This window comes from Calliopsis andreniformis, unplaced genomic scaffold (genome assembly GCF_051401765.1).
Source record: "Calliopsis andreniformis isolate RMS-2024a unplaced genomic scaffold, iyCalAndr_principal scaffold0035, whole genome shotgun sequence".
In the NCBI taxonomy this organism is placed as follows: Eukaryota; Metazoa; Arthropoda; class Insecta; order Hymenoptera; family Andrenidae; genus Calliopsis; species Calliopsis andreniformis.
In genome coordinates this window covers 3179718-3188438 of record NW_027480444.1, presented here as the reverse complement: position 1 = coordinate 3188438, position 8721 = coordinate 3179718, and positions in this window count along the sequence as shown.

The following is an 8721-nucleotide window of genomic DNA, read 5'->3' as shown; positions in this document are numbered from 1 at the left end:
GTTTGAAGTCTGAGGATTCAGGATTGAGGATTGAGAATTGAGGATTGAGGATTGAGGATTGAAGATTGAGGATTCGGTATTGAGGATTGAAGAATGAGGATTGAGGAGTAAGGACTGAGGATTGAGGATTGCAGATTGAGTATTGAGGATTGAAGATTGAGGACTGAGGATTGAGGACTGAGGATTGACGATTGAGGATTGAGGATTGAGGATTGAGGATTGAGGATTGAGGATTGAAGGTTGAGGATAGCGTATTGAGGATAGAACATTGAGGATTGAGGATTGAGTATTGAGGATTGAGGATTGAGGATTGAAGGTTGAATATTGATGGTTAAAGATTGAGGATCGAGGATTGAGCGTTGTGGATTGAGGACGAGGACTGACGGTTGAGTATTGAGTATTGCGGATTGAGGATTGAAGATTGAGTATTGAGGATTGCAGATTGACGGTTTCGGATTGAGGATTGAGGATTGAGGATTGAGGATTGAGGATTGAGGATTGAAGATTGAGTATTGAGGATTCAAGATTGAGGATTGAGGATTGAGAATTGAGGATTGAGGATTGAATATTGAGTACTGAGGATTGAAGATTAAGATTGAGGGTTGAGGATTGAGGATTGAGGATTGAGGATTGAAGATTGAGTATTGAGGATTGAAGATTGAGGATTGAGGATTGAGGATTGAGGATTGAGGATTGAGGACTGAGGATTGAAGATTGAGGGTTGGGTATTGAGGATTGAGGAATGAGGATTGAGGATTGAGGATTGAGGATTGAGGATTGAGGATTGAAGACTGAGTATTGAGGATTGAAGATTGAGGATTGAGGAGTGAGTATTGAAGATTGAGGATTTGGGACTGAGGATTGAGGATTGAGGATTGAGGATTGAGGATTGAAGATTGAGTATTGAGTATTGAAGATTGAGGTTTGAGGGGTGAGGATTGAGGATTGAGGATTGAAGATTGCGTACTGAGGATTGAAGATTAAGATTGAGGATTGAGGATTGAGGATTGAGGATTGAAGATTGAAGATTGAGGATTGCGTATTGAGGATAGAACATTGAGGATTGAGGACTGAGTATTGAGGATTGAGGATTGAGGATTGAAGATTGAATATTGATGATTGAAGATTGAGGATCGAGGATTGAGTGTTGTGGATTGAGGACGAGGACTGAGGGTAGAGTATTGATGTTTGAGGTCTGAGGATTGAGGATTGAGGATTGAGAATTGAGGATTGAGGATTGGGGATTGAAGATTGAGGATTGGGTGTTGAGGATTGAAGAATGGGGATTGAGGATTGAGGATTGAGTATTGAGGATTGAAGACTGAGTATTGAGGATTGAAGATTGAGGATTGAGGATTGAGGACTGAGGATTGAGGATTGAGGATTGCGGATAGAAGATTGAGGATTGGGTATTGCGGATTGGACATTGAGGATTGAGGATTGAGGATTGAGGATTGAGGATTGACGACTGAAGATTCAATATTGATGGTTGAAGATTGAGGATTGAGGATTGATGGTTGTGGATTGAGGACGAGGACTGAGGGTTGACCATTGCTGTTTGAGGCCTGAGGATTGAAGGTTGAGGATTGAGAATTGAGGATTGAGGATTGAGGATTGAAGATTGAGGATTGGGTGTTGAGGATTGAAGAATGAGGATTGAGGATTGAGGATTGAGGATTGAGGATTGAGGATTGAAGATTGAGTATTGAGGATTGAAGATTGAGGATTGAGGATTGAGGATTGAGGATTGAGGATTGAGGATTGAGGATTGCGGATAGAATATTGAGGATTGGGTATTGCGGATTGAACACTGGGGTTTGAGGATTGAGGATTGAGGATTGAGGATTGAGGATTTAGAATTGAGGATTGAGGATGAGGATTGAAGATTGAGGATTGGGTATTGAGGATTGAAGAATGAGGATTGAGGATCGAGGATTGAGGACTGAGGATTGAGGATTGAAGACTGAGTATTGAGGATTGAAGGTTGAGGATTGAGGAGTGAGTATTGAAGATTGAGGATTTGGGACTGAGGATTGAACATTGAGGATTGAGGATTGAGGATTGAGGATTGAGGATTGAGGATTGAAGATTGAGGATTGGGTATTGAGGATTGAAGTATGAGGATTGAGGATTGAGGATTGAGGATTGAGGATTGAAGATTGAGTGTTGAGGATTGAAGATTGACGATTGAGGATTGAGGATTGAGGATTGAGGATTGAGGATTGTGGATTGAGGGTTGAGGATTGAAGATTGAGTATCGAGGATTGAAGGTTGAGGATTGCGTATTGAGGGTAGAACATTGAGGATTGAGGATTGAGTATTGAGGATTGAGGATTGAGGATTGAAGGTTGAATATTGATGATTGAAGATTGAGGATCGAGGATTGAGCGTTGTGGATTGAGGACGAGGACTGACGGTTGACTATTGAGTATTGCGGATTGAGGATTGAAGATTGAGTATTGAGGATTGCAGATTGACGGTTTCGGATTGAGGATTGAGGATTGAGGATTGAGGATTGAGGATTGAGGATTGAAGATTGAGTATTGAGGATTGAAGATTGAGGATTGAGGATTGAGGATTGAGGATTGAGGATTGAATATTGAGTACTGAGGATCGAAGATTAAGATTGAGGATTGAGGATTGAGGATTGAGGATTGAGGATTGAAGATTGAGTATTGAGGATTGAAGATTGAGGATTGAGGATTGAGGGTTGTGGATTGAGGACGAGCACTGACGGTTGAATATTTATGTTTGAGGTCTGAGGATTGAGGATTGAGGATTGAGAATTGAGGATTGAGGATTGAGGATTGAAGATTGAGGGTTGGGTATTGAGGATTGAGTATTGAGGATTGAAGATTGAGGATAGGGTATTGAGGATTGAAGAATGATGATTGAGGATTGAGGATTGAGAATTGAGGATTGAGGATTGAGGATTGAGGATTGAGGGTTGAGGGTTGTGGATTGAGGACGAGGACTGAGGGTTGAGTATTGATGTTTGAAGTCTGAGGATTCAGGATTGAGGATTGAGAGTTGAAGATTGAGGATTGAGGATTGAAGACTGAGGATTCGTTATTGAGGATTGAAGAATGAGGATTGAGGAGTGAGGACTGAGGATTGAGGATTGCAGATTGAGTATTGAGGATTGAAGATTGAAGATTGAGGATTGGGTATTGAGGATTGAAGAATGAGGATTGAGTATAGAGGATTGAGGATTGAGGATTGAAGACTGAGTATTGAGGATTGAAGATTGACGATTGAGGATTGAGGATTGAGGATTGAGGATTGAGGATTGAGGATTGAGGATTGAGGATTGAAGATTGAGGATTGAGGACCGAGGATTGAGGATTGAGTATTGAAGAATGAGTATTGAGCATTGAAGACTGAGGATTGAGGATTGAGGATTGAGGATTGAGGACCGAGGATTGAGGATTGAGTATTGAAGAATGAGTATTGAGCATTGAAGACTGAGGATTGAGGATTGAGGATTGAGGATTGAGGTTTGAAGATTGAGGATCGAGGATTGAGCGTTGTGGATTGAGGACGAGGACTGAGGGTTGAGTATTGCTGTTTGAAGTCTGAGGATTGAGGAATGAGGATTGAGAATTGAGGGTTGAGGATTGAGGATTGAAGATTGAGGATTGGGTGTTGAGGATTGAAGAATGAGGATTGAGGGTTGAGGATTGAGGATTGAGGATTGAAGATTGAGTATTGAGGATTGAAGATTGAGGATTGAGGATTGAGGATTGAGGATTGAGGATTGAGGATTGCGGGTAGAAGATTGAGGATTGGGTATTGAGGATTGAAGAGTGAGGATTGAGGATTGAGGATTGAGGATTGAGTATTAAGGATTGAAGGTTGAGTATTGAGGATTGAAGATTGAGGATTGAGGATTGAGGATTGAGGATTGAGGATTGAGGATTGCGGATAGAAGATTGAGGATTGGGTATTGAGGATTGAACATTGAGGATTGAGGATTGAGGATTGAGGTTTGAGGATTGAAGATTGAGGTTTGAGGATTGAGGATTGAGGATTGAGGATTGAAGATTGAGGATTGAGTATTGACGATTGAGTATTGGGGATTGAAGACTGACTATTGAGGATTGAGGATTGAGTATTGAGGATTGAGGATAGCGGATAGAAGATTGAGGATTGGGTATTGCGGATTGAACATTGAGGATTGAGGATTGAGGATTGAGGATTGAGGATTGAGGATTGAGGATTGAGGATTGAGGATTGAGTATTGAAGATTCAGGACTGGGTATTGAGGATTGAAGAATGAGGATTGAGGATTGAGGATTGAGGATTGAGGATTGAAGACTGAGTATTGAGGATTGAAGATTGAGGATTGAGGAGTGAGTATTGAAGATTGAGGATTTGGGGCTGAGGATTGAAGATTGAGGATTGAGGATTGAGGATTGAGGATTGAGGGTTGAGGATTGAGGATTGAAGATTGAGGATTGGGTATTGAGGATTGAAGAATGAGGATTGAGTATAGAGGATTGAGGATTGAGGATTGAAGATTGAGTATTGAGGATTGAAGATTGACGATTGAGGATTGAGGATTGAGGATTGAGGATTGAGGATTGAGGATTGAGGATTGAAGATTGAGTATTGAGGATTGAATATTGAGGATTGAGGATTGAGGATTGAGGATTGAGTATTGAAGATTGAGGATTGAAGATTGAGGATTGCGTATTGAGGATAGAACGTTGAGGATTGAGGATTGAGTATTGAGGATTGAGGATTGAGGATTGAAGATTGAATATTGATGATTGAAGATTGAGGATCGAGGATTGAGCGTTGTGGATTGAGGACGAGGACTGACGGTTGACTATTGAGTATTGCGGATTGAGGATTGAAGATTGAGTATTGAGGATTGCAGATTGACGGTTTCGGATTGAGGATTGAGGATTGAGGATTGAGGATTGAGGATTGAGGATTGAAGATTGAGTATTGAGGATTGAAGATTGAGGATTGAGGATTGAGGATTGAGGATTGAGGATTGAATATTGAGTACTGAGGATCGAAGATTAAGATTGAGGGTTGAGGATTGAGGATTGAGGATTGAGGATTGAAGATTGAGTATTGAGGATTGAAGATTGAGGATTGAGGATTGAGGATTGAGGATTGAGGATTGAGGACTGAGGATTGAAGATTGAGGATTGGGTATAGAGGATTGAAGAATGAGGATTGAGGATTGAGGATTGAGGATTGAGGATTGAGGATTGAGGATTGAAGACTGAGTATTGAGGATTGAAGATTGAGGATTGAGGAGTGAGTATTGAAGATTGAGGATTTGGGACTGAGGATTGAGGATTGAGGATTGAGGATTGAGGATTGAAGATTGAGTATTGAGTATTGAAGATTGAGGTTTGAGGATTGAGGATTGAGGATTGAGGATTGAAGATTGCGTACTGAGGATTGAAGATTAAGATTGAGGATTGAGGATTGAGGATTGAGGATTGAGGATTGAGGATTGAAGATTGAGGATTGCGTATTGAGGATAGAACATTGAGGATTGAGGATTGAGTATTGAGGATTGAGGATTGAGGATTGAAGATTGAATATTGATGATTGAAGATTGTGGATCGAGGATTGAGTGTTGTGGATTGAGGACGAGGACTGAGGGTAGAGTATTGATGTTTGAGGTCTGAGGATTGAGGATTGAGGATTGAGAATTGAGGATTGAGGATTGGGGATTGAAGATTGAGGATTGGGTGTTGAGGATTGAAGAATGGGGATTGAGGATTGAGGATTGAGTATTGAGGATTGAAGACTGAGTATTGAGGATTGAAGATTGAGGATTGAGGACTGAGGATTGAGGATTGAGGATTGCGGATAAAAGATTGAGGATTGGGTATTGCGGATTGGACATTGAGGATTGAGGATTGATGATTGAGGATTGAGGATTGACGACTGAAGATTGAATATTGATGATTGAAGATTGAGGATTGAGGATTGATGGTTGTGGATTGAGGACGAGGACTGAGGGTTGACCATTGCTGTTTGAGGTCTGAGGATTGAGGATTGAGGATTGAGAATTGAGGATTGAGGATTGAGGATTGAAGATTGAGGATTGGGTATTGAGGATTGAAGAATGAGGATTGAGGATTGAGGACTGACGATTGAGGATTGAAGACTGAGTGTTGAGGGTTGAGTGATGAGAATTGATGTTGGTGGATAGAGATTTGAAGATTGCAGATTGAATATTGAGTATTGAAAACTGTGAATTGATGATATTCTCTTGAGGATTGACGATTGACAACTGATTGTTGAGGACTGAGGGCTGACGGTTGAGGATTCAGGATTGAGGATTCAGGATTGTGGTTTGAGGACCGAGGATTGAGGATTGAGGATTGAGGATTGAGAATTGAAGATTGAGGATTGAGTATTGGGGGTTGTGGATTGAGGACGAGGACTGACGGTTGAGTATTGATGTTTGAGGTCTGAGGATTGAGGATTGAGGATTGAGAATTGAGGACTGAGGATTGAAGATTGAGGATTGGGTATTGAGGATTGAAGAATGAGGATTGAGTATTGAGTATTGAGGATTGAGGATTGAAGATTGAGTATTGAGGATTGAAGATTGACGATTGAGGATTGAGGATTGAGGATTGAGGATAGAGGATTGAGGATTGAGGATTGAGGATTGAGGATTGAGGATTCAAGATTGAGTATTGAGGATTGAAGATTGAGGATTGAGGATTGAGGATTGAGGATTGAGGGTTGTGGATTGAGGACGAGCACTGACGGTTGAATATTTATGTTTGAGGTCTGAGGATTGCGGATTGAGGATTGAGAATTGAGGATTGAGGATTGAGGATTGAAGATTGAGGGTTGGGTATTGAGGATTGAGTATTGAGGATTGAAGATTGAGGATAGGGTATTGAGGATTGAAGAATGATGATTGAGGATTGAGGATTGAGAATTGAGGATTGAGGATTGAGGATTGAGGATTGAGGGTTGAGGGTTGTGGATTGAGGACGAGGACTGAGGGTTGAGTATTGATGTTTGAAGTCTGAGGATTCAGGATTGAGGATTGAGAGTTGAAGATTGAGGATTGAGGATTGAAGACTGAGGATTCGTTATTGAGGATTGAAGAATGAGGATTGAGGAGTGAGGACTGAGGATTGAGGATTGCAGATTGAGTATTGAGGATTGAAGATTGAAGATTGAGGATTGGGTATTGAGGATTGAAGAATGAGGATTGAGTATAGAGGATTGAGGATTGAGGATTGAAGACTGAGTATTGAGGATTGAAGATTGACGATTGAGGATTGAGGATTGAGGATTGAGGATTGAGGATTGAGGATTGAGGATTGAGGATTGAAGATTGAGGATTGAGGACCGAGGATTGAGGGTTGAGTATTGAAGAATGAGTATTGAGCATTGAAGACTGAGGATTGAGGATTGAGGATTGAGGATTGAGGACCGAGGATTGAGGATTGAGTATTGAAGAATGAGTATTGAGCATTGAATACTGAGGATTGAGGATTGAGGATTGAGTATTGAGGATTGAAGATTGAGGATTGAGGATTGAGGATTGAGGATTGAGGATTGAGGATTGCGGGTAGAAGATTGAGGATTGGGTATTGAGGATTGAAGAGTGAGGATTGAGGATTGAGGATTGAGGATTGAGTATTAAGGATTGAAGGTTGAGTATTGAGGATTGAAGATTGAGGATTGAGGATTGAGGATTGAGGATTGAGGATTGAGGATTGCGGATAGAAGATTGAGGATTGGGTATTGAGGATTGAACATTGAGGATTGAGGATTGAGGATTGAGGTTTGAGGATTGAAGATTGAGGTTTGAGGATTGAGGATTGAGGATTGAGGATTGAAGATTGAGGATTGAGTATTGACGATTGAGTATTGGGGATTGAAGACTGACTATTGAGGATTGAGGATTGAGTATTGAGGATTGAGGATAGCGGATAGAAGATTGAGGATTGGGTATTGCGGATTGAACATTGAGGATTGAGGATTGAGGATTGAGGATTGAGGATTGAGGATTGAGGATTGAGGATTGAGGATTGAGTATTGAAGATTCAGGACTGGGTATTGAGGATTGAAGAATGAGGATTGAGGATTGAGGATTGAGGATTGAGGATTGAAGACTGAGTATTGAGGATTGAAGATTGAGGATTGAGGAGTGAGTATTGAAGATTGAGGATTTGGGGCTGAGGATTGAAGATTGAGGATTGAGGATTGAGGATTGAGGATTGAGGATTGAGGATTGAGGATTGAAGATTGAGGATTGGGTATTGAGGATTGAAGAATGAGGATTGAGTATAGAGGATTGAGGATTGAGGATTGAAGATTGAGTATTGAGGATTGAAGATTGACGATTGAGGATTGAGGATTGAGGATTGAGGATTGAGGATTGAGGATTGAGGATTGAAGATTGAGTATTGAGGATTGAATATTGAGGATTGAGGATTGAGGATTGAGGATTGAGTATTGAAGATTGAGGATTGAAGATTGAGGATTGCGTATTGAGGATAGAACGTTGAGGATTGAGGATTGAGTATTGAGGATTGAGGATTGAGGATTGAAGATTGAATATTGATGATTGAAGATTGAGGATCGGGGATTGAGTGTTGTGTATTGAGGACGAGGACTGAGGGTAGAGTATTGGTGTTTGAGGTCTGAGGATTGAGGATTGAGGATTGAGAATTGAGGATTGAGGATTGAGGATTGAAGATTGAGGATTGGGTGTTG